This window comes from Littorina saxatilis, linkage group LG7 (genome assembly GCF_037325665.1).
Source record: "Littorina saxatilis isolate snail1 linkage group LG7, US_GU_Lsax_2.0, whole genome shotgun sequence".
Classification (NCBI taxonomy): Eukaryota; Metazoa; Mollusca; class Gastropoda; order Littorinimorpha; family Littorinidae; genus Littorina; species Littorina saxatilis.
The window spans coordinates 38,633,514-38,660,598 of record NC_090251.1 but is presented as its reverse complement, the minus strand read 5'-3'; the positions used below and the strand labels follow the sequence as shown (position 1 = coordinate 38,660,598).

At 41.3% G+C, this 27,085-nt stretch overlaps 3 long non-coding RNA genes across 3 annotated transcripts; 1 reads left to right on the top strand and 2 right to left on the bottom strand.

Annotated features, from left to right (window-relative positions):
- Positions 1 to 3,899: 3,899 nt before the first annotated feature.
- On the bottom strand, positions 3,900 to 6,569 carry LOC138971425 (uncharacterized). The gene is made up of 2 exons (XR_011457246.1): positions 5,356 to 6,569; positions 3,900 to 4,507 (listed from the first exon to the last, which is right to left on the bottom strand). It is a non-coding gene; the product is annotated as an uncharacterized lncRNA (long non-coding RNA).
- A 3,925-nt stretch (positions 6,570 to 10,494) lies between these two features.
- LOC138971424 (uncharacterized) lies at positions 10,495 to 12,509 on the bottom strand. The gene is made up of 2 exons (XR_011457245.1): positions 11,951 to 12,509; positions 10,495 to 11,101 (listed from the first exon to the last, which is right to left on the bottom strand). It is a non-coding gene; the product is annotated as an uncharacterized lncRNA (long non-coding RNA).
- Positions 12,510 to 20,149: 7,640 nt separating this feature from the next.
- On the top strand, positions 20,150 to 26,019 carry LOC138971423 (uncharacterized). Its single transcript, XR_011457244.1, has 2 exons — positions 20,150 to 21,846; positions 24,388 to 26,019. It is a non-coding gene; the product is annotated as an uncharacterized lncRNA (long non-coding RNA).
- Positions 26,020 to 27,085: the final 1,066 nt, after the last annotated feature.

Sequence of the window (27,085 nt, the reverse complement as noted above, 5' to 3'; positions counted from 1 at the left end):
AACTCATTTTCTACCCACACAAATTGATTTGGTTCAGCTGTTGTGCCTAGCAGTGTTGTTTTGTCAATTTGAAGAAGACAGGTGTCAGCCTCGTCAGATGCCGTAAAAGGCCTGTTTTGGCGTCATTCCTTGTGGGCTATGTGGGTAAAAACCCTGTTGTTTTGGAATGGCTTATTGTATTGCTTTTAAATTTGACATGAGTATTGATAACACAATTGCAAAACAGTGTGTAAAATATCATGGCGATTTGGTGAGTTTTTTGGACGTACTGGAACTTTTCAGACAAGTTTGATTAAATTGTAATAACTTTTTACAGTATAGTTGCAAAATTTCAGCATTTTGAATCGTCAGTCCACCGCTCGTGGGAAAGGTAGTGAAATTGACAAGCCAGACTAGCGCGGGAGTGGTTGCGCTGAGCAGGATAGCACTCTTTTCTGTATCTCTGTTCTTTTTACATTTAGTCAAGTTTTGACTAAATGTTTTAACATAGAGGGGGGAATCGAGACGAGGGTCGTGGTGTATGTGTGTCTGTCTGTCTGTCTGTCTGTCTGTCTGTCTGTCTGTGTGTGTGTGTAGAGCGATTCAGACTAAACTACTGGACCGATCTTTATGAAATTTGACATGAGAGTTCCTGGGTATGATATCCTCAGATGTTTTTTTCATTTTTTTGATAAATGTCTTTGATGACGTCATATCCGGCTTTTCGTGAAAGTTGAGGCGGCACTGTCACGCTCTCATTTTTCAACCAAATTGGTTGAAATTTTGGTCAAGTAATCTCCGACGAAGCCCGGACTTCGGTATTGCATTTCAGCTTGGTGGCTTAAAAATTAATTAATGACTTTGGTCATTAAAAATCTGAAAATTGTAAAAAAAATATTGTTTTTATAAAACGATCCAAATTTACGTTCATCTTATTCTCCATCATTTTCTCATTCCAAAAACATATAAATATGTTATATTTGGATTAAAAACAAGCTCTGAAAATTAAAAATATAAAAATTATGATCAAAATTAAATTTTCGAAATCAATTTAAAAACACTTTCATCTTATTCCTTGTCGGTTCCTGATTCCAAAAACATATAGATATGATATGTTTGGATTAAAAAAACGCTCAGAAAGTTAAAACGAAGAGAGGTACAGAAAAGCGTGCTATCCTTCTCAGCGCAACTACTACCCCGCTCTTCTTGTCAATTTCACTGCCTTTGCCATGAGCGGTGGACTGACGATGCTACGAGTATACGGTCTTGCTGCGTTGCATTGCGTTCAGTTTCATTCTGTGAGTTCGACAGCTACTTGACTAAATGTTGTATTTTCGCCTTACGCGACTTGTTAACTTTCTGAGCTTGTTTTTAATCCAAACATATCATATCTATATGTTTTTGGAATCAGGAACCAACAAGGAATAAGATGAAATAGTTTTTAAATCGATTTCGTTAATTTAATTTTAATCATAGTTTTCATATTTTTAATTTTGAGAGCTTGTTTTTAATCCAAATATAACATATTTATATGTTTTTGGAATTAGCAATAAATGAAGAATAAGATACAATTATATTTTGATCGTTTTAGAAACAAATAATTTTAATTACAATTTTCAGATTTTTAATGACCTAACTCATTAATCATGTTTTAAGCCTCCAAGCTGAAATGCGATACCAAAGTCTGGCCTTTGTCGAAGATAGCTTTACTAAAATTTCAATCAATTTGGTAAAAAAAAATTAGGGCGTGACATTGCTGCCTCAACTTTCACAAAAAGACGGATATGACGTCATCAAATACAACTATCGTAAAAAAGAAAAAATGGTCTGGGGATATTAAACCCAGAATATACACACATACACACACACACACACACACAAGCACGCACGCATGCACACACACACACACACAAGCACACACACGCACACACACACACAAACACACGCACACACACGCACACACACACAAACACACACACACACATACACACACACACACACACACACAACTGCTTTGCACATCGTTCGGAATTCTTGTAACAATGTGATTATTACAGTAGCAACCCACAATGCAAGCTGAGAGAGAAGGGAAAAGGCCATGATTCGGCTGGCACTCGCGTACAGCAGAGTGCTATTTTATTTTCTCGCCATTTTCCCATTTTATCCTCAATCAGAATCAAAAAACAAGTCGCGTAAGGCGAAATTACTACATTTAGTCAAGCTGTGGAACTCACAGAATGAAACTGAACGTAGTCCGCCGCTAGTGCAAAAGGCAGTGAAAGTGACGAGCCTGTTTGGCGCGGTAGCGATTGCGCTGTGCTTCATAGCACGCTTTACTGTACCTCTCTTCGTTTTAACTTTCTGAGCGTGTTTTTAATCCAAACATATCATATCTATATGTTTTTGGAATCAGGAACCGACAAGGAATAAGATGAAATAGTTTTTAAAACGATTTCGGAAATTTAATTTTGATCATAATTTTTATATTTTTAATTTTCAGAGCTTGTTTTTAATCCAAATATAACATATGTATATGTTTTTGGAATCAGAAAATGACGAAGAATAAGCTGAAATTGTTTTTGGATCGTTTAATAAAAATATAATTTTAATTACAAGTTTCCGATTTTTAATGACCAAACTCACTCATTAGTTTTTAAGCCACCAAGCTGAAATGCAATACCAAACCCCGGCCTTTGTCGAAGATTGATTTGCCAAAATTTCAATCAATTTAATGGAAAAATGAGGGTGTGACAGTGCCGCCTCAACTTTTACAAAAAGCCGGATATGACGTCATCAAAGGTATTTATCGAAAAAATGAAAAAAAACGTCCGGGGATATCATACCCAGGAACTCTCATGTCAAATTTCATAAAGATCGGTCCAGTAGTTTAGTCTGAATCGCTCTACACACACACACAGACAGACACACAGACACACACACACACACACACACACACACACACACACACACACACACCACGACCCTCGTCTCGATTCCCCCCTCTATGTCAAAACTTGACTAAATGTAACAACCAGAAAGGTAGGTTGTTGGAACGTTTGTTATTGACAAAACAATACATTCACAGTTATTTCAAACAATACAAACATTACGTAATAGAACATAACATGACGTCATGGCAACGTAGACGAACGTTAGGGGCTGAGAGGCCATGGAGCTAGGGGCCTGCTTTTGCTATCACAACTTCCGCACATATTTTCGTCACTAGTAGCCCTGTTGACAGTAGTTTTCTTATAGGCGCCTGCAGAAAATGTGGACGGAAAAAAAGCAAAACACCGGGTATACATGAGCAAGTTCCTATTCGTCGTTGTTTTCGAAACCTGGATGCTTTTACTGTACATTTTGGAAACATTGCACATATTGGTGTTAGATTCGCCAGAAATGGCTTCTTCACTACAATATGATATTTACACCTGAGCTTAATCGTGGACACTGGCAGAGCATTAAACAAATACAGTTTCATCAGTACCTATAAGATTTCAAGACGCATCAATTTATTTTGCCAGTGGTTCATTTCAATCAAAGTAATCTGTCTGCTTCCCAACCGCCTGAACCGAACAGCCCAGGTCGACTTTTGTTCAACGTTACCAGAGAAATACCTACCAGATTGATGCCATAAATTACAGAATTCTATATTTTTGAGAGATTGTTTGTGATGTCCTTTGTCATGTCACACCTATCTCAAAACTAAGCGTCGTGCAAGATCAGCGCCCTTCCATTATGTTATCTCATGCGTGGTCTCTCTCGCGTATGTAGGTTGACACGTGACGACTTAACTCCACAAGATTGAGCAATCTTGGGATCACACGCAAGCGTACAACTCACTCACTAACGCACACCCAAGAAAGTTTACAAGTGGAGACAGACATCACTGTGTATAAAAAGACTAAAGGAACCACATGTAACTTATAAGCTTTTATATAATAAACACAAATTTATGCACGAAACATCCACACATTTAACGTGTACACTCTACAAATACTACGAAAATTGACAACACATGAATTCACATGAAATTATCCTGGAACTCCAGTCCTAAGCACCCCCCCCTATGGTTAAATAGCCTGTTAGTATACGGCGCTCAATAAGGTCGCATCACCAAATTACACGAACACAGACACATGATTTAACCACGACAGAGTACTTAGCTTTTTCGGGATACACAACGCCCGCCAAGGCCTCACATGTCCTTCCCTCCTCAGAAGGCCGCAGCTTCCTGATTCTGACCCCCTAGAAGAGTCCCCGACTGCCTAAGCACGTCGCACCCAGCTCCAGTCCTTCGGAGCTGTTCCCCAGATTCCTAGGCATGTAGAGTTGACCAGACTCCTTCCTCATGCTGTCTTCTGGTGGTCCTGCGTACACTCTGGGTGGAATCTACTGGTCGGAGTAACCCACGCCGCTCTTCTTGCGTTGCTGTGAGCCGTAGTCGCCTCCTGACAGCGTCCCATCTGTCCAGATCTCAACGCCTTCACGTGAACACACGTCCCTCCTCCGTTCTCTCTCCGGCCAACTGCATGTAAATAAAACAGCAACTTAATACTGAACAATAACATCCCTAGCTACCTGGCGTGTATCGATGGTTGTGTTAGTGTTCATCGGTGATGCAAACCTTTAGCGCATCATACCGATGGACATCAAGATCGAAACTTTACACCAAGTAACCATGTATGGAAAAGGATAATTATTTAATACATTAGCTATACAACGGGCTTTACAATATAGATTCATAGTTTGCTTAAACCTATAAACTTATTGTATTTATCATGACCATATACGCCATGTGATATGTTACAAATAACTGGACAAAACGTTCACTAAATGTTAGATTGTGGTATCCAACTTTAACATTACATTACGCAACCACAATTGCATGACACAACACCCATATCCCCACATGTATGATAACTCCCCGCGTAATATTACACACTATAATATGAAGGTATAAAACAACATGCTCAATAACATAAGGATACAAAAGTTGTCGGAAAGTAGACCGCCATCTTGTATAAAATGTGATATTCCGTGTAAACGAATATTTAACAGTTATGTGCAAATAATTACACACATATAATTCCACTGTATGTTCACTGCATATCACTTCCCAAACATGCATTAATATACATGTAAATCCCGAGGCTCCCTATACGAATAGGTAGTAATGGGCCGGTCGATGTAATTCTCATATTTCCCGTGCACATTCCCACGGACATAAACACGCTTCAAAATCATCGTGTCCCACAATATTACAACACTACTGAAACGTAAACACAAACAAAACAAAACATTAGACAACGACATCTACTCAGCCACAGTAATTCGAAACAATAGTCCACCCGCCAAGTCAATGACAACGCTCACCGTAAAAAACCGCCGGGTGATGGAGTACTCGCGCCCGCCAGTACGTCTGCAACCGTACCGTTGACTCTCTCGGGTAGCACTGAACCAAAACCGTGCTAGTTCGCTGACGGGGTGCCAAAGTGTATTCGTACACCGCTGACCCGGACTATGTTAATTCTTCTCTTACTAAATAGCCTATAGATACGCTATAATATAATTTATGCATTACACTATATTATCTTACCAGGTGAAATGAACATTATTTAATTTGCACGACTGTGCCCAACAAATATTTACAAACTTTCGTTTTCTGCAGCTTGACCTGGTTTGTTCACCGCGCGTTACCGGGTGACTATAGCCCGTTCCACGATTCGGACACAAACTTGCAAATACGCGAAGTTACAGGCGTAAAGCATCTCACATCCCACACGCATACATTCTACAATAGTGTTTGGACTCCAATGCTTATGTTGTAAATAACACAATTATTATATACACTCAAACATATAACAATTACATCATCTCGTGTATCTACAAAAAGCCTGTTTAAGCTTCTCCTGCATCTCTAAAACCTCGGGTTGTGACACACCTCCACCACCAGCTCGAACTAACGGTAACCACCAACAGTGAGCACCCTATATATCAAGAGCAACCCGACTCATGAAGTCAGCGTCCACGTTGTTCACTCCTTTGATGGTCTGCACTCGGAAAGAATAAGCTTGCAACTGCAGAGCCCATCTCGTCAACCTCCCGTTGTGTGGTCTTACCTGCTGCAGGTACTGCAATGGTTGGTGATCTGTCATCAAAGTGAAATGTTGCCCAAAAAGGTAGGGCTCGAATTTCCTTATCCCCCACACCATTGCAAGGCATTCCTTCTCGATTGTGGAGTAGTTGATTTCCGCAGGAATCAGTTTTTTGCTGGCATAGCTCACTGGTTGCAGGTCACCCTTTTCATCTGCTTGCAACAGCACCGCGCCTAGTCCCACATCTGACGCATCAGTCCGTAGCACAAATGCTTTCTCGGGGTCAGGCAATCGTACCACAGGTTGGCTGACCAGAGTTTCCTTCAAGCGCTCGAATGCTTCCTGACAAGCCGGTGTCCACTCGATTGCCTCGAACTTCTTTCCCTTGGTCAAGTTCGTCAGTGGTAGGGCAATTTCTGAGAAATGTGGCACGTACCTTCTATAGAAACCGAGCATTCCCAAAAACCTGCGTACTTCCTTCTTTGTTTTGGGTTCCTCCTCTTCCAGCACCACTCCTACAACCGCTGGGATCTCTCTCCTCCTGACGTATCTCTTCAAGAGGTTGACGTGGAATAATTTCTTTTTACTCCCCACTTGAATCCGGTAGTCGTTCATGCCGCATCGCTCCTTGATGACGTAAGGTCCACGCCAAGCGATTTCCAGCTTGTTCTTTTTCATTGGAAGAAGCACCAACACCTCATCTCCTTCCTTGAATTGTCTGTCTTCTGCCTTCCTGTCCGCTGCCCTTGCGTATCGCTCTGTCGCCTTCCCGAGGTTTTCTCTGGCAATCCTGCATGTCTCCTCAACTCGATTCCGCAGGTCCACAACGTACTCGGCAGTGGTTCTCACTTCTTGGTCTGTCTCTTCCTTGGTCCACAGCTTCCGTAATACCTGCATAGGTCCCCTCACAGTTCGCCCATAGAGTAGTTCAAACGGTGAGAATTTTAACGACTCCTGAGGAACTTCCCTATATGCAAACAAACACGCCGGAATGAACCTGTCCCATTCCTTGGGTTGCTCCTGGCAGAGTCGTTTCAGCATCTGTTTCAGCGTACCATTGAAACGTTCAACTAGACCATTGCATTGTGCGTGGTATGGAGTTGTGTACATTCCATGTACTGACATCAGGTTGTACACCTCCTGCATCATTTCGCTCTTGAACTGGGTACCGTTATCTGACAACACCTTTTCAGGTATGCCCACTCTGGTCCAGTTCTCCCACAACGCTTCCGCCACATGTGGTGTATCGATTTTCTTGAGAGGGGTTGCTTCAGGATACCGGGTGGCATAGTCTACTGTTACCAGTATGAAACGGTGTCCTCGGTCTGACGGCGGATGAATCGGCCCTATGATGTCCACCGCTACCTGCTTGAACGGGACATCGATCAACGGCATTCTTTCCAATGGTACTGGCTTCACTTTCCCTTTTGCCGTAGTTCTCTGGCAAGCGTCACATGATGCCACGTATCGTCTGATGTCGGGGCACATACCAGGCCAATAGAATTCTGTCCATATCCTGTTCCTGGTTCTCGTTCCCCCTAGGTGTCCTGCCATGGGTGCATCGTGAGCTAATCTCATCACCTCATTCTGGAACTCACTGGGCACCACTAACTGTCGGTGATCCACTCCATCTGCACCTGAGTATTCTCTGTACAACAAAGCTTTACGTATCACGAATCGAACATTCCCGGTTCCTTGTTGACGCCATGGCTTCTTTTCCACCGCCAACTCGCGCACACGTTTTAGTTGTGGATCCTCTTCTTGTGCTTGAGCCATTTCAGCACAGGTCCTTTGTGCCAATGGGACTCCATTAATCTTCAATTTTAGATTCCCTCTCTCGTCCTTCCTTGCTTGTCCTCGTGTCTGAACTGCTGCGCACAAAGATGGAATTACATGTTTCTTTCCGTACACCGGAACTCTCACTTCCTTTCCATTTGGCAGGACCATGTAGTTTCCTATCAATACAGGAATTGCCATATTCTGAATAGCGACAGCTTCCACGTTCCCTACAAACACCGAAGATTCTAACTTCACGATGGCTATGGGAGCCTGTACTGTTCCCTGCTCTTCAAACACTCCTGACACTTCTCTTGTCCTGTTTGTGTACGTAGCCGGGTCGATGAGGTCAGCGCTAACACACAGCATTGGGCTTCCCGTGTCACGTATGGCTACCACTGCCTTCCCGTTCACCCTAACTGTCATGTCGAAAGTTTCTCCCTGAGTACGACGATCACACTTCCCACATAACCCTGAATGGATCTTGTAATTCGCTTCTACCTCCCGCATCAAGAAAACTTCTCTCACTGCAGTCTCCTCCGGTTCTGGACTGATGATAAGGGTTATTCCTGGACAGTTCCTCTTGACATGTCCGAACTTATGACATTTGTGACATTGTATGCCTGCCCCATACATTTCTCCGCCACCCCTCGGCTTCCCCGCTTCCGGGCAATTCCTTATGAGATGATCCCCTCCACATCCGAAACATTTGACAGTACTATCTTTTACCCTTTGTCCCTGGGTAAGTTGCACCTTACTGTCTGTCTTCCCATTATTTCCTTTATCTTGGTTTTTCCCCCCTTTCTGTGATGAGTCGAAACCAGGACGTGCATCCACGAAACATTGAGCTTGCTCAACTGAATCAGCTACATTGGTGGCTTTGGACTGTCGAATGAACGTAGCGACAGACTGCGGGATGCCAGTAAGCAACTGTTCCAAAAGAACCAGGTCGAAGAGGCCCTTGTAAGTTCGTTGTTTTTCCGCTAGGTCCATCCAACTGTGCAGGTACCGCGTTATCCGGCTCACGTAGGTTGAAAACGTTTCTTCGCTCTTCCTTCTCGCTGCCCTGAACTTCTCTCGGTACGATTCTGCGGTACACCGGAATCCTCTCAGTAACTCTTTCTTCACTAACTGGTAATCTCGAGCGTCCTCCTTCGACATATCCCCAATCAAGGTCGTCGCTTTCACGTTGAGTTTGGTACTCACGCGTCTCGCCCATGTTGTCTGGTCCCAGTCTAACTCCTCTGCGAATCTCTCGAATTTGGTAAGATAAGCTTCTATATCCTCCTTGTTCTCGTCGAATGCAGGAAGTGTTACTTTGGTAGATTCTACCATTCCATCCCTCGCCTTCTGATGAGCTCGTTGATTATTTGCCCTTTGTTCCTCTAATCGTTCTGCGTGCCTCTGTGCTTCATCTTGAAGTTTCTTCATCTCATCGATTCTTTCAGACTCCATTCTTTCCATACGTTGAACTTTGGCCTCCTCAAAGTCACGCTGCTTTTGGGCCTCTTCACGTGCTTCTCCCAGTTTCTTTTCCTCCATCTCACGCTGCTTCTGGGCTATACTCTCCTCGAACTCGCGTTGCTTCTGAGCTTCCACCCGTGCTTCTTCCAGCTTCCTTTCCTCCATCGCCAATTTCTTCTTCTCTAAGCTCAACCTCTCCTTGTTGGCCCGTACGTCTTCTATCTCCTTTATCTTAGCGTCGGCGAATGCTCGAAGACTATCTCCCTTCAACTCCATCTGCGTTCCTAAAGTCATGAACTTCTGGTAATACGTAATGGACTCCCCTTCTTCACGTCCTGGACTATGTAGAAGCTTCTCTCGAGTTGATTTTGCCTTCCTCATGAGTTCAGATGTAACTAATCCGGTTAAACTATCAGTCGGCACATCCTGTGACCTAAGCCGCCCTGACACCGGAGAATCCACACTATCACCTCCCGTCGCCATTTCAGATGAAAACGCGCTACTTGAAAAAATATTTGCATGCACGCGAAAGGAAAACGCATCAAACTGCGTACCGAAGCCCACCGAGAAATCGGACGAAATCCGCGTAAGTTATTGACATTTGGTTATACTTTACCACAATCAATAGCCACATAGCCTTAGCGTAATACCGGAATGAAACTTTACTTTAACCGAATCCGAATATAGAATACATGCGTATTTGCTAGTTCGATCTGCTTCAGTGGCGCCGTCTGACTTTAACGGATGGACTAAAGATGAATCCTTTGTGGCTAAGTAACCCAACACCTCTCAACCGCTGAGAGATGTCCAGTCCCCTCCAACCACCCACGGGATGTCTAAACAGTCACCACATTTCAAATCAAACGGTCACCACTACCTCACACAAACCAACAAACACCACACACAAACTATGCCAACAACACAAACAAACACAACCAAATTTGGTTCCCCAAAAAAAAAATTAAATAACTAAAGGGTCCCAGAGCTTCGCCTCGAAAGCATATCACTCATGGGTCCCCGGCATCTCCACCATTGACACGTGACGACTTAACTCCACAAGATTGAGCAATCTTGGGATCACACGCAAGCGTACAACTCACTCACTAACGCACACCCAAGAAAGTTTACAAGTGGAGACAGACATCACTGTGTATAAAAAGACTAAAGGAACCACATGTAACTTATAAGCTTTTATATAATAAACACAAATTTATGCACGAAACATCCACACATTTAACGTGTACACTCTACAAATACTACGAAAATTGACAACACATGAATTCACATGAAATTATCCTGGAACTCCAGTCCTAAGCACCCCCCCTATGGTTAAATAGCCTGTTAGTATACGGCGCTCAATAAGGTCGCATCACCAAATTACACGAACACAGACACATGATTTAACCACGACAGAGTACTTAGCTTTTTCGGGATACACAACGCCCGCCAAGGCCTCACATGTCCTTCCCTCCTCAGAAGGCCGCAGCTTCCTGATTCTGACCCCCTAGAAGAGTCCCCGACTGCCTAAGCACGTCGCACCCAGCTCCAGTCCTTCGGAGCTGTTCCCCAGATTCCTAGGCATGTAGAGTTGACCAGACTCCTTCCTCATGCTGTCTTCTGGTGGTCCTGCGTACACTCTGGGTGGAATCTACTGGTCGGAGTAACCCACGCCGCTCTTCTTGCGTTGCTGTGAGCCGTAGTCGCCTCCTGACAGCGTCCCATCTGTCCAGATCTCAACGCCTTCACGTGAACACACGTCCCTCCTCCGTTCTCTCTCCGGCCAACTGCATGTAAATAAAACAGCAACTTAATACTGAACAATAACATCCCTAGCTACCTGGCGTGTATCGATGGTTGTGTTAGTGTTCATCGGTGATGCAAACCTTTAGCGCATCATACCGATGGACATCAAGATCGAAACTTTACACCAAGTAACCATGTATGGAAAAGGATAATTATTTAATACATTAGCTATACAACGGGCTTTACAATATAGATTCATAGTTTGCTTAAACCTATAAACTTATTGTATTTATCATGACCATATACGCCATGTGATATGTTACAAATAACTGGACAAAACGTTCACTAAATGTTAGATTGTGGTATCCAACTTTAACATTACATTACGCAACCACAATTGCATGACACAACACCCATATCCCCACATGTAATGATAACTCCCCGCGTAATATTACACACTATAATATGAAGGTATAAAACAACATGCTCAATAACATAAGGATACAAAAGTTGTCGGAAAGTAGACCGCCATCTTGTATAAAATGTGATATTCCGTGTAAACGAATATTTAACAGTTATGTGCAAATAATTACACACATATAATTCCACTGTATGTTCACTGCATATCACTTCCCAAACATGCATTAATATACATGTAAATCCCGAGGCTCCCTATACGAATAGGTAGTAATGGGCCGGTCGATGTAATTCTCATATTTCCCGTGCACATTCCCACGGACATAAACACGCTTCAAAATCATCGTGTCCCACAATATTACAACACTACTGAAACGTAAACACAAACAAAACAAAACATTAGACAACGACATCTACTCAGCCACAGCAATTCGAAACAATAGTCCACCCGCCAAGTCAATGACAACGCTCACCGTAAAAAACCGCCGGGTGATGGAGTACTCGCGCCCGCCAGTACGTCTGCAACCGTACCGTTGACTCTCTCGGGTAGCACTGAACCAAAACCGTGCTAGTTCGCTGACGGGGTGCCAAAGTGTATTCGTACACCGCTGACCCGGACTATGTTAATTCTTCTCTTACTAAATAGCCTATAGATACGCTATAATATAATTTATGCATTACACTATATTATCTTACCAGGTGAAATGAACATTATTTAATTTGCACGACTGTGCCCAACAAATATTTACAAACTTTCGTTTTCTGCAGCTTGACCTGGTTTGTTCACCGCGCGTTACCGGGTGACTATAGCCCGTTCCACGATTCGGACACAAACTTGCAAATACGCGAAGTTACAGGCGTAAAGCATCTCACATCCCACACGCATACATTCTACAATAGTGTTTGGACTCCAATGCTTATGTTGTAAATAACACAATTATTATATACACTCAAACATATAACAATTACATCATCTCGTGTATCTACAAAAAGCCTGTTTAAGCTTCTCCTGTATCTCTAAAACCTCGGGTTGTGACATAGGTTATAAACTACCTTTCTTATTACCTTTCTTCATTTTTCATTTTCATGTGCAAAAGAACTTAAAGACATCCGACACCGATTAAACAACCATTAGAAATCGCAAATATTTTGCCTGATGTATGTTTAAAGTCTGACAAAACACATGTGTTAAAATCAGAGAAATCGATCGTAGCGTTTTTAAGATACAGCCTCATGAATATATTGACTTTTCACGGTTTTTTGTAAATCAGGGTAGGCTCTTGGATATGGTATCTAACTGATTAATTAAAATCACAACTACTTGTATATGTATGTGGCGTAAATACTGACTTTGTGCACATACAAATAATGTTGTTTTTTATGAATAAGTGTTACCATTCTTTGCAAAATGGCTAATATTCGTTAATGTACATGACGTTTTGCGTGCTAAAATTAGACCAGCTGCTCACTTCAACTGAATATATTTGCTATAAATAGAACCATTACATTTTCAAAAAAAGTTTACATATAGCAAACCTTGGTCTACACAATAATATATTAAGACAGAATAAAAATCGATCGTTAAAGTTTTGCACAAGTTTACAAAACGTAACCCTAACCCCATTTTGAATTTTGGTACAAAGAAAGGTAAACATTATCACACTCGTTGCGAATGGTAAATGTGGTTGAATCTGATGATTTTTGTCCTGCAACATATTCATTGTGTGTTACATCAAATTATTATTGTTAGGCCTCTGTCCGTGCTTCCATCCGTCCGTCCGTCCGTCCGTTAGTCCGTTTGTCCATCCGTCCGTCTATACGTCACACTTTTGATCGCTAATAACTCCCGTGTTTATGGGCCCGTTATCTTCAAATTTGAAATGACATAATACCATTGTTATGGATTATCTGTGGTTAACATTTCTAGCCAATCACTACGCGAATACTGAGGTTGCACACGGTTTAGCGCTCACGCGTCATTTCCTTAGATCTCCTTAGCCAATACCTCCAGCGTTTCTTGATCGATTCACCACAAATTTCGTGTGAATGTGCATATGCTGTTGCTAAAATCTGGTGCAGCACTTCAAAAACATCGCTTCATCGTAGTTGGAGTTCTAACTGAAACAAAGCATGGCCGACCGCTTTATTGCTGAGCGCAGCGAGAGGTTTTAGACCCAAGGCACAGCGCTGCGATAGCAACGTACGGAAAGGCCTAGAAATTAGAGCGCTTACCTCTCACGCTAGCGTAAGGCGTTTGACTGCCAGTTGCGGCGACATTATTATTATCATTATCATTTTAGTTATTGAGACATCACAGTGCGCTAAGAGATTTATAGAGCAAATCGAGAAAATGAATTATTGAACGAAGCGTGCGCTAAGAGATTTATAGAGCAAATCGAGAAAATGAATTATTGAACGAAGCGCGTAGCAATAATCATTTGTGAGATTTGCTCTATAAATCTCCTAGCGCACTGTGATAGTTTCAATAGCGATATTGTCAGTACTGCAAAGAAAACACATGTTTCACAACGCACATTTTGCTACGCGCATTTGGCCATAGGCCTAACTGTGTGGTCAGGTCGTGTTGAATCCACTTTTGAGTGTGCTGTCTCAAGTTTGTCGTGCTTTCAGTCACACTCAAACTCTTGTTTTAATTTCTGTTGGTAAATTTCAGTGTAGCGTTAAAGCTTTTTTTCTCTTTTTTTTTCTTTTTTTCTTTTTTTTTTTTTTTTTTGTTGACCTCAGTTGCATGCAAGATGCTCAAACCCATATTTTTTGCCTGATATCTTTTTTTTTCTTTTTTTTGTAATTTAGGCGGGGAGCATCCTTCTTCCTTGCTCTTTTTCTTTATAACATAATCAACTTTATATTATACAAAACATAAACTTTTTCTAATATTTAACTCTAATTCCAATAAAATACGCAAATCTAACTTCTTTCCATACTTAAATTTTCCAATTGTCATTTTTGTTGTCAAAATACAATGATTTATCAAATAAATTTGATCATTTTTTTAAATTTTCATTCCAATAACCAAATAATATATCTGTTTCACTCAAAATTATATCATAATAAATTTGCTTATAAACAAAATCTTTACATAGTTTCCAAACATTCCTCACATCTTGACAATGACAAAAGAAGTGCTCAAGTGTAGCGTTAAGCTAAAAAGGGAAGTTCTTTCATAGAGACCTCATTTTAACTCGAAGAAAGGACTTTGTACTTAGTTGTTTGCGATTAGAAACCTTCGCGCTTCGATTGAATGTGCAGAGTGACACCCCCTGATTTGACTGCTAGACCTGTTCGAGGGTAAGCTCATTTTCAAAATAAATTTGGTATGTTAATTTCTCGTGTTGTATCTACAATCATCGGGGAGTCTGGTACTAAATATGAACAGATCTGTGTCCACAACTTGCCATCATATGACACTTTGAAGACAGTTGCACTTTCTTGAGGGTACGAAAGGAAAAGAATACTGGTAAACTTAACGGTGCGGACACTTCAGCCAGATACTGCAAAATATAGTACACGAGAATTTTGTAGTGTACCTGAGAAATTGTTTTCTTGTCTTCTGAAGGGCAATAAAATTCAAATGCAAGGACTGCTTCACTGAACGCATCTACCCTTCCAGAGCTCGAGCCATATGAACTGACAACCAAGAAGTTTTCATCGCCATTTTTCAAAACTATGCAGCTTTCCTCAAGAAACTTGAGGTCTGGGTAGAAAGCAGGCAATCCTTTTCCGACGAGGGTTGACATGGCATATGTATCTCATTCGCTGTCCCATTCTGCATCCATTGTTTTGTAACCTCTGAGTGTTCTTCTGGTTGTTTTCCACAAAACTTCATCATAGTAGTTTACTTGCTGCTTGGGTGTGTCTCAGCCGAGTGCACGATGCGCTGTGCTGCCTGTCACCTTTGCTGATCGCCTTATTGAAAACCACGCTGGTGATCTTTGTTTCAGTACGTGTGTTTCAATGTCAGCACTGCCTGAACTATTTCCATGGACGCTGTACCACCCTCTCTGATGCAAATGTAGTTTGGCTGATTTCCCAAATTGACAGCTGCAGTTAGTCCAGAACAGTAGAGATGAACGCTTCCCTTTAAGTCAGCAAACATCATGTCTGTCACGTCAAAACTTGTCTTTATGGTCTCTTTGATTATCGGTAATGTACACATCTTCGTCATGTGTTACCAGTTTAATGTTTTGGTTTTCGGTAACCAGGATCGTTTTTCCTCCTTCGCTTATTTGATTGGGAACGATAGGAATTGTTTTTCTTATATAAGACTTCTTACCTGTGTTCGGGTTTAAAGAAACACAACAAAACTGCAGGGGTTTTTCTGAGTGACTCGCTTTACAATGTTCAATGACAGACTGAGAGGCTTCGAAGTATTATTGACAGTGGACGCACCGAAACGTAACGTCTGCATATAAAATAACAACAAAGAATATTTTAAAAATGATCATTCCTGAACTCTTATCGTTATTAAACAAGGTGGGATGACGGCCTATATAGATTTATTAAAGTGTACCGGTGTATGTGATGTTATTATGTTTAGATGTCAGACAAACATATTTTATGAAAAGGTTAGCCATTATATCTTTTGTTTGATGGTTATACGCGTACATATGTCTCACCAACACATATTCCAACAACACACACATTTAAAAGGAGATTAACGAATTTTTAAAAAAGTAAAAAATAAAAGAGGTATTGTACATGAAAATGTTAATGTCCATTGTAGCTCAAACACATTTATAACGGTTCATAAGGAATATTGTAACAATCAGTGGTATTTATGAAACGCCCCACATGATGTGCTTGGCAAATTTAAAAAAAAAAAGACGATGTGTTCAAATGGAAGTTTGTATAGGACTATGTAATTAGCCCGAACTCACGTTGACTGGTCTAGCCTACAAAGGTGAATCGAGTGTTTGACGACCTTGCTTATATTCTGTAAACAAGTGTTTTTTTAATCGTTGTTCTATGCACAGGTGAATGCACATTTATGACTTTTTATATTTAGTCAAGTTTTGACTAAATATTTTAACATCGAGGGGGAATCGAAACGAGGGTCGTGGTGTATGTGTGTGTGTATGTGTGTGTGTGTATGTGTGTGTGTGTGTGTGTGTGTGTGTGTGTGTGTGCGTGCGTGCGTGTAGAGCGATTCAGACCAAACTACTGGACCGATCTTTATGAAATTTGACATGAGAGTTCCTGGGATTGATATCCCCATACGTTTTTTTCATTTTTTTGATAAATGTCTTTGATGACGTCATATCCGGCTTTTCATGAAAGTTGAGGCGGCACTGTCACGCCCTCATTTTTCAACCAAATTGGTTGAAATTTTGGTCAAGTAATCTTCGACGAAGCCCGGACTTCGGTATTGCATTTCAGCTTGGTGGCTTAAAAATTAATTAATGACTTTGGTCATTAAAAACCTGAAAATTGTAAAAAAAAATAAAAATTTATAAAACGATCCAAATTTACGTTTATCTTATTCTCCATCATTTGCTGATTCCAAAAACATATAAATATGTTATATTCGGATTAAAAACAAGCTCTGAAAATTAAATATATAAAAATTATTATCAAAATTAAATTGTCCAAATCAATTTAAAAACACTTTCATCTTATTCCTTGTCGGTTCCTGATTCCAAAAACATATAGATATGATATGTTTGGATTAAAAACACGCTCAGAAAGTTAAAACAAAGAGAGGTACAGAAAAGCGTGCTATCCTTCTTAGCGCAACTACTACCCCGCTCTTCTTGTCAATTTCACTGCCTTTGCCATGAGCGGTGGACTGACGATGCTACGAGTATACGGTCTTGCTGAAAAATGGCAGCTACTTGACTAAATATTGTATTTTCGCCTTACGCGACTTGTTTTAAAAGTGTTCTTGTTTTTGCAGCATGTACGTTGTTATAATCGCACAAATGTTCTTAAAGGCACAGCCCTTCCTGTGAAAAAGACTTCGTCTTACCATATTAGATCTGCCCAGGCTTTTATATGGGATAGCTACATCCCTCCGCTTGGAAACATACTAAAAATTAACATCCTGACTGCATCATTTGCAGAGTGAGAGTTGTTTGATGAATGCATTTCATAAAAAGCCACTAGTGTCCAAAAACAAAGAGACTGCCAGCGTTCCAAAATTCATAAGTATTTATCAATGTTTGCATTATAAGTGTTTGCCTGTCTGTCCACTCATAAGACCGCTGGGTCGAAGATCACGTGACCGTAACGTTTTGTTTTGTCAAAAGTATAACATTCCAATAACATACTTTTTATTTTTTTGACTTCACTAGTGTCCGTTAAAAAATAATTCATAAACACTTTCCCACTCCGCACAGAAAGGAATACAGCTGTTGAGTTTTGGTACATGTCCAAGCGGACGGAGGGTCTTGTGTCATGTAAAGGCCTGGAATTAACTGAGATAGGGAATCAATTGATAACAGAGGAGTGTGCCTTTGACGAAGTACAAATGAATATACTTCATATACAACGGTATCTTTTTATGCATATCAGTGTGTTTGGACAAGGGACTTGGACATATACTTTCTGACTAATAAACTGTTCTGAAACATGTAGTAAAAAAAGGTAGGATGACGACCACATCATATACTGGTGAAGAGAGACAGAGAGACAGAGAGAGAGAGAGAACTCAGGAATGGTTTACTGTGAAGCCATTGGCCCGTTCACAGATTGGGAGGAGGGGTGGGGTCGAAACAATCGCGATATGTACATAGGATAAGAGAGAGAGAGAGAGAGAGAGAGAGAGAGAGAGAGAGAGAGAGAGAGAGAGAGAGAGAGAGAGAGAGAGAGAGAGAGAGAGAGAGAGAATTGATTTGAATTGAATTGAAATTTATTTTACGAGGGTGACAGAATAAGCAATGTATACATGCTTGTTTTCATCCGGCCCTCGCCCATTGAGGTGTAACAAACAAGAAGAAATAAAAGATAAGTTTAACTATAGTACAAATAACATATTTACCATAATTAACATGTCAAGCAACCAATAAGACATTTTAAGATGCATCAGGATTCTTTAGCAATGCTTGAAAATTATATATAACAGAGAAATATGTGTTTGTAAAAAATCCTTCATGAATTATATATAATCATGTTTTTTCAATATAATCAGAGAGTACAGTTATATTTTGCCAGCTGCTTGATAATATTTCTTATAAGTTTTGTAAAAGAAACAGCATGTAATATTCCTTGAATGATGTTTCATGAATTCGTAATTTAATTATATTTGGAATGGCTTTCCACATAATTGCTCCAGAATATGATAAACTCGACTTGTACAGGTCAATTCTTGGAGTTGGGGTAATTAATTTGTTACATTTTCTATAATGATTTATATTTATATATATATATATAGAGAGAGAGAGAGAGAGAGAGAGAGAGAGAGAGAGAGAGAGAGAGAGAGAGAGAGAGAGAGAGAGAGAGAGAGAGAGAGAGAGAGAGAAGCAGAGAGAGTACCCTACAAAAGTACCCCAGGACACGCCTCTGCAATTCCCGTCAAAATCGATGTGGTCGTTTCGGAGCCTATCGTCATCATACCCACCACACAAACTTACTCACACAAACAGAAACCAGCTTTTTACATCAGATTAGCTGCACCCGATTTTTATTCGAAAACCTTTACAGCAATTTGCTTGAACCGTCCTTGATGAATAATTATCTCTTTTTGTGTCATAAAAGATACGCTCATCACATGTATTTAGTACACACACACACACACACACACACACACACACACACACACACACACACACACACACAATCACACAATCACACACATACACACATTCACGCATACTCACACACTCACACACACTCACACACATACAGACACCCCCCACACACACACACACACACAAAATCACACACATATACACAAACACACGCACATACACACACATACACACACACACACACTCGCGATCGCGCTGTGGCTCTCCAGAGAAAGGACGAGACAGACCGACCGAAATGGAAAGAGAACCTGCAGACACTAAGATAAACAACCATGCAGATACTCTTTCTCCCTTGTTCGTCCATACACTGTTACGCATACATTCGAGTACGCAAATACACACACCTGTAAGGCCAAAAAGAAAAATATGTCTGTTTCCGGTAACCCGACCGACCCTATTTTTAAGCGCCGACCCTAAAGGGTTTTTTCGATTTTCGCACGAAAAAAAAAGCAACAAAAAAAAAACGGGAGGTAATCGGTCGATGAGACCACAATCGAAGAGACTTTACCTCCCGTTTCCGTCGTCACGCAAAAAAACCATGGCGGCCAATGACGCCGGGAAAAAACCCCGTAAAAAGACGTTAACAAAACGTAAGAAAAAGGTTTATATTAAAAAAAAAATAATAATAAATAAATAAAAAAACGACCGACCCTATTTTTTTCGGCGATGTTACTGGAAACAGACATATTTTTCTTTTTGGCCTAAACCCTGTGGGCCCAAACACAGAAACAAAAACGCACTCACAAACACGCACACACAATAACAGATTCTTGGCAAGCATAGTAACCGAGACTTATAAGTGGAACGTCTTGGGCCTGAAACATGGACTTTCTTTTACGTGTTCCGTGACGTTACTATAGGTTTGACGTCATAATGCCACAGGAGCGAAAGAAAGAGACGAAGGACACGAAGGCAGGCAATCTCATTTGTTTTCGGGATGATGAAAACAGGGGGAGGTAAGGCCCGGAAGATAAGAGTTAGGGAACTTGTTCGCAATCGCCACTACGCTGTGCATTGATCGGTGTCGGATCTTTTTAACTGGAAGAGTGCCGGGTGACCATGCGCCGAAAAGTCCCAAACCCTGCGGCTGCTGATGTCGTGGATTCCTCGTGGAGTTCTGTGACGGGATGTTGAGGGTGGCCGAGACTGTGCGTTATCGTACACACATTACGTAATAGAACATAAAATGACGTCATGGCAAAGTAGACAGACGTTAAGGGTGCTGAGAGGCCATGGAGGTAGGGGCCTGTTCCATCAGATCCTGTTTTGATTCGGCAAACGTAGTTCTGCCTTGGGGCCCACAGCTCTTTGCGTACGTAGTTCTGCAGTAGGACCTACCACAGTTCCTTGTGTACGTAGTTCTGCCGTGGGATCCACAGTTCCTTGTGTACGTAGTTCTGCCGTGGGATCCACAGTTCTTTGTGTACGTAGTTCTGCCGTGGGATCCACAGTTCTTTGTGTACGTAGTTCTGCCGTGGGATCCACAGTTCTTCGTGTACGTAGTTCTGCAGTGGGACCCACTGTTCTTTGTGTACGTAGTTCTGCCGTGGGATCCACAGTTCTTTGTGTACGTAGTTCTGCCGTGGGATCCACAGTTCTTTGTGTACGTAGTTCTGCCGTGGGATCCACAGTTCCTCGTGCTGGTATACTGCCTCCCAGACTTGGATAGGGTATATTCTCTCAGTGAGTGCACACAGGATCCAGTCAGCGGACTAACGGCGTCTCAACTGTGCTACCTTGGACAGTGCCGAATCTATCTGCCTGAGCCAAGAGCGTCTGTTAGGCGTTGATGAGGGGCGCTCCAGACCTTGAAGCCAACGATGTTTCGGCCACTGCACCTGTGTACCGTTGTTGCCATCTTCTTGGCCTTCGCTGCTCACTACATCTTTCTGACAGTTGCGTCAAACAATACTTGCCCTTACGAAGGAAACTGCACATATCGAAGACAGAAAAGAGCCATAAGATTCGGCTCTAATAATCGCCGAGTTCGAACGTATAAAATATGCAAGACATTGCAAGAACAATGCAGTGCGGCGCAAATAGAATGCTGCCCAAAGTGCTGCACCAAGCAGGAGGTGAACACCCAATTCTACATTGTCCTTGGGGTATTTGGTGTCTTACTCGTTATCGCCGTTGCTGTGTGCGTGTTCTGCTATGTAAAAAGCCAGAAACGACAGGCGGAGCTCCGACAAGGCGGCGTCCCTGGAGGCAACCGCATGCTCCCAACACCTCCACCTCCTCAAGCTCATGGCTACGGTCCTGTGTCTTTTATCCCCGGTTCTGCTCCAGGTGGCTTTGGCCCTCCGCCTGGCCCGGGTGCTCCGGGTGGGTTTGACCCTCCCCCCGGTTATACTCCAGGTGGCTACGGCCCTCCGTCTGGCCCTGCTCTTGGTGGCTTTGACCCTCCCCCCGGTTCTGCTCCAGGTGGCTCTGGCCCTCCGCCTGGCCCTGCTCCGGGTGGGTTTGGCCCTCCCCCCGGTTCTGCTCCGGGTGGCTATGACCCTCCTCCCGGTTCTTCTCCAGGTGGTTATGGCCCTCCACCTCCTCCTCCATACGAATACAGCGGCCAGGCTCCGGGTGGCTACCCTCCTTCACAAGAAAAGGTAGGCTTATACTTGGTCAGCTCCGATTTTAGGCACCCTTTTAGTATGCCATGCTGGCCAGCACCAAATAAGATTGCGTCATTTAGTATAGGCCAGTTTAACATTGCGTCATATCAGGAATGGCATTAATCGGTTAGTCTCCGGTAATTTACCGGTTGAAGTAATTATGCAAGTATCGGACACCATATTGCCAAGCCATTGGCGTTTCTTTAACAAGATTTTGTCAGAAAATGTACTGGATAATGTGATTTGTCTTGATTGCATTGTGTGGCAGAGTGATCAGTTTTGGGGAGATCCAGGATTCGTACCAGGATACCCCCCCCCCCCCAACTACCCCTATCCCCACCCCCAACCTTCCAAAAAATATGCATGTAGGATCAGGGTAACCCAACGGACAAAAGTTCTTCAAGATTAGAGCAGCAAATAATTATGGGGGGGGGGGGGGGGGTCATTCATATTTCGCATGACCAAAGGTTAGTCGAATGAGCATTTCCTCGTCTTTTGTAAGTTCAAAGTAATAAAATGTCGTCAAAATATTAAGACCAAGGAGACATGGTACAAACACAAATAAAAGAAAAATGCCGGACCGGGTAATGCGGTTCGCTACTTCACAGAGTAAGTGGTGAGTTAAATTAAGCACTATAGAAAAAAGCACAAGAGGAAACTATACGGCGTTCAATACTGCTTGTCAAAAGAGACCAGAAGGGTACGTTTGCGTTTATTTAGACCTTTGAGGCGGCCAATGTAAATCAAATATGCAGCTTTAAATGACATTCGTTTACCTGCAATCAGCTGTGTTGACTTTTGTTGTTGTTGTCCTTGTTGAAGTGAGGAGCTTAGATTCTGTGTATGTCGATTTCGGGGGTATCTAATGTCTCCGGTACACCTTCATATTCACTCACTTTTGCAAGGGAAGAAAAGTTGTTCGTTGAATACGGTTGGGGAAAATTATAGCCTTTGTTACAGTACGATATATGTTGAGTAAAACAGCCCCGCAAAGAGAATGTGCAATGGGCATGTATTGACGCGCAGACGCGGATTAAAGCCTATTTCCACAGTCCTATCGCGCTGTTTGAGAGGATGGACTATTTTCTCGCGAATGAATGGCCTGGGATAGAAAAAGGTTAGGTTTACTTTTTTGATCGTTAACTTGTAATGTCGTCTGGAAACACTTATGTAAAATAAATAAGATTGAAAAACACTCAAGAAAATTATCTCCTTTTTACATTTAGTCAAGTTTTGACTAAATGTTTTAACATAGAGGGGGAATCGAGACGAGGGTCGTGGTGTATGTGTGTGTGTGTGTGTGTGTCTGTCTGTGCGTGTGTGTGTGTGTAGAGCGATTCAGACTAAACTACTGGAGCGATCTTTATGAAATTTTACATGAGAGTTCCTGGTAATGATATCCCCGGATCTGTTTTTCATTTTTTCGATAAATACCTTTGATGACGTCATATCCGGCTTTTTGTAAAAGTTGAGGCGGCACTGTCACACCCTCATTTTTCAATCAAATTGATTGACATTTTGGCAAAGCAATCTTCGACAAAGGCCGGACTTTGGTATTGCATTTCAGCTTGGTGGCTTAAAAACTAATGAATGAGTTTGGTCATTAAAAATCGAAAACTTGTAATTACAACTATTTTTTTATTAAACGATCCAAAAATAATTCTTTTTTTTCTTTATTTGGTGTTTAACGTCGTTTTCAACCACGAAGGTTATATCGCGACGGGGAAAGGGGGGAGATGGGATAGAGCCACTTGTCAATTGTTTCTTGTTCACAAAAGCACTAATCAAAAACTTGCTCCAGGGGCTTGTAACGTAGTACAATGTATTACCTTACTGGGGGAATGCAAGTTTCCAGTACAAAGGACTTAACATTTCTTACATACTGTTTGACTAAAATCTTTACAAAGATTGACTATATTCTATACAAGAAACACTTAACAAGGGTAAAAAGAGAAACAGAATCCGTTGGTCGCCTCTTACGACATGCTGGGGAGCATCGGGTAAATTCTTCCCCCTAACCCGTGGGGGGTACCAAAAATAATTTCATCTTATTCTTCGTCATTTTCTGATTCCAAAAAGATATACATATGTTATATTTGGATTACAAACAAGGTCTGAAAATCAAAATTATGAAAATTATGATTAAAATTAATTTTTCGAAATCGATTTAAAAACAATTTCACCTTATTCCTTGTCGGTCCCTGATTCCAAAAACATATAGATATGATATATTTGGATTAAAAACAAACTCAGTAAGCTAAAAAGAATAGACATACAGAAAAGCGTGTTATCCTGCTCAGCGCGACCGAAACCGCACTATTCTGCATGGCTTGTCGATTTCACTGCTTTTGCCACGAGCGGTGGACTGACGAAACTACGAGTATGTGGTCTTGGTGAAAAAAGCAGTTTCATTCTGTGAGTTCGACAGCTTGACTAAATGTTGTTATTTTGCCTTACGCGACTTGTTATTTTTGTAAACCTGAACTCAACCTCTCTGTGACATTGAAGTGTGATGAGTTCTTGTTTCTGTTTCAGACAGACGGAACACCTATGTAATGAGGATCCTCCATAGAGGTTTGGAAGTCTACAGAACCAATGCTTCCTTACATCAAGCATCGAAATGAAAACAGATGATTATATATGTGTGAAATTCTCAAGTATAACTGAATGCATCCATTTCACCCCGAGGCCACTTTAAGTTGATGTACATCTCGGAGCAGTATTGACGCAGCGACTTATCTTTTTGTCACAGATGAGAATATAAACTGTTAAACAGTCACAACATTTACACAACTATCCCACAGATGACTATACAGTATGCCTTCAGTGCTGCCAGCCAAACGAAACGTTATGCTGTTTGTCAGCTCTCATCTTCCGCAACAACTTTGTGATTGACATGTACGGGACTGTACGTCTGTTAGTGTGATTGTTCTGAAAAGTGACTATTACATGATTGTTCTGAAAGCTTACTAATTTACATGATTGTTCTGAAACTCTACTAAAGGTAAACTTGCTTTTCCCGTGAAATGTAGTCAGATATGGAACAATATGTATACCCCTGCCCAACGAAGTGTGTTTTAGTTGATCCGTCTTCTGTGTGCGCGACAGCTTCAGATGTGTGTTTGAGTTAATCCGTCTCTCCACTCCCTTTTTTATATTTAGTCAAGTTTTGACTAAATATTTTAACATCGAGGGGGAATCGAAACGAGGGTCGTGGTGTATGTGCGTGTGTCTGTGTGTCTGTGTGTGTGTGTGTGTGTGTAGAGCGATTCAGACTAAACTACTGGACCGATCTTTATGAAATTTGACATGAGAGTTCCTGGGTATGAAATCCCCGAATGTTTTTTTCATTTTTTTGATAAATGTCTTTGATGACGTCATATCCGGCTTTTCGTGAAAGTTGAGGCGGCACTGTCACGCCCTAATTTTTCAACCAAATTGGTTGAAATTTTGGTCAAGTAATCTTCGACGAAGCCCGGACTTAGGTATTGCATTTCAGCTTGGTGGCTTAAAAATTAATTGATGACTTTGGTCATTAAAAATCTGAAAATTGTAAAAAAAAAATAAAAATTTATAAAACGATCCAAATTTACGTTTATCTTATTTTCCATCATTTGCTGATTCCAAAAACATATACATATGTTATATTTGGATTAAAAACAAGCTCTGAAAATTAAATATATAAAAATTATTATCAAAATTAAATTGTCCAAATCAATTTAAAAACACTTTCATCTTATTCCTTGTCGGTTCCTGATTCCAAAAACATATAGATATGATATGTTTGGATTAAAAACACGCTCAGAAAGTTAAAACAAAGATAGGTACATAAAAGCGTGCTATCCTTCTTAGCGCAACTACTACCCCGCTCTTCTTGTCAATTTCACTGCCTTTGCCATGAGCGGTGGACTGACGATGCTACGAGTATACGGTCTTGCTGAAAAATGGCATTGCGTTCTGTGAGTTCGACAGCTACTTGACTAAATATTGTATTTTCGCCTTACGCGACTTGTTTTAAGTGTAGGGGGTGTGGGAGGTTTGTTCATATCAACTGACACTTTATCAAACCATTTGAATAATTCATATACAACATTCTGGTGGTTGCTGTGTAATAAAAAAAACCAAGTGTCACTGAAAACAGAGATGTGCCAATAAATTTAGCTTTCATGTGTGTGTATGTGTGGTGTGTGTGTGCGTATGTACTCAGTGCACTGGTGTCGGAAACTGGGGGGGGGGGCAGCTGCTGTTCCTGGGGTGGGGTGGGGGGCAAACATGTCTTTTTGCCCCCTCCCCCCCCCCCCCCCAATTATTTAGGATGACAAAAATATTCACACAGAGACAGGAGAGAGAGAGAAAGAGAGAGAGAGAGAGAGAGAGAGAGAGAGAGAGAGAGAGAGAGAGAGAGTGTGTGAAAGAGAGAGAGAGAAGAGAGAGAGAGAGAATTGATAAACTAAATACCACACACACACACACACACACAAAAAAAAGAAGTATATTGTCTCGCGTGCAAGAACTTTATAGCCCAGACTCCCCACCCATCTCGCAACCCATTTTCCTCACGTCTCTCATCCCCTCTCCACTTGAATTTTTAGTTCACACAAAAAAATAAAAGTTTCATTCGTGAAAATTATTTGTTGTGCCTTTCGTCTTTAAAGGGGAAAAATTAGCTTCCATTTTCCCTCTTTGCCATGCCTTTCGATCCATTTTGGTGACCTAGCCACCCAAGCATGGCAAAGAGGGAAAATCAAAAGTTTCTATGTGTCCCTTTAAACCTGTAATTAGAATTTTGAGTTGGGAATACTCAAGAAGAATCATTACATTTTTGAAGATTATAAATAATTTTTGTCTTTGGACATTTAATTTGAATTTTGAGTTGAGAACAATAAAGAAGACATGTTCAATGTATGAAACGTATTACTTGTTGAGTTTGTATTCATTGGGCTGGGGTATAAATATCAATTTCACTTAAGATTTAGTATCATTGTATCAAAATATTGTTCCATTTACATACAGACATGTATACACACAGACAGACGGACAAAGTGAATCCAGTATAACCCCTCCAACTTCATTGGGCTGGGGTATAAATATCAATATCACTAAAGATTTAGTATCATTGTATTAAAATATTGTTCCATACACATACAGACATACACACAGACAGATGGACAAAGTGAATCCAGTATACCCCCCTCCAACTTCGTTGGGCTGGGGTATACATATTGTTTCATAT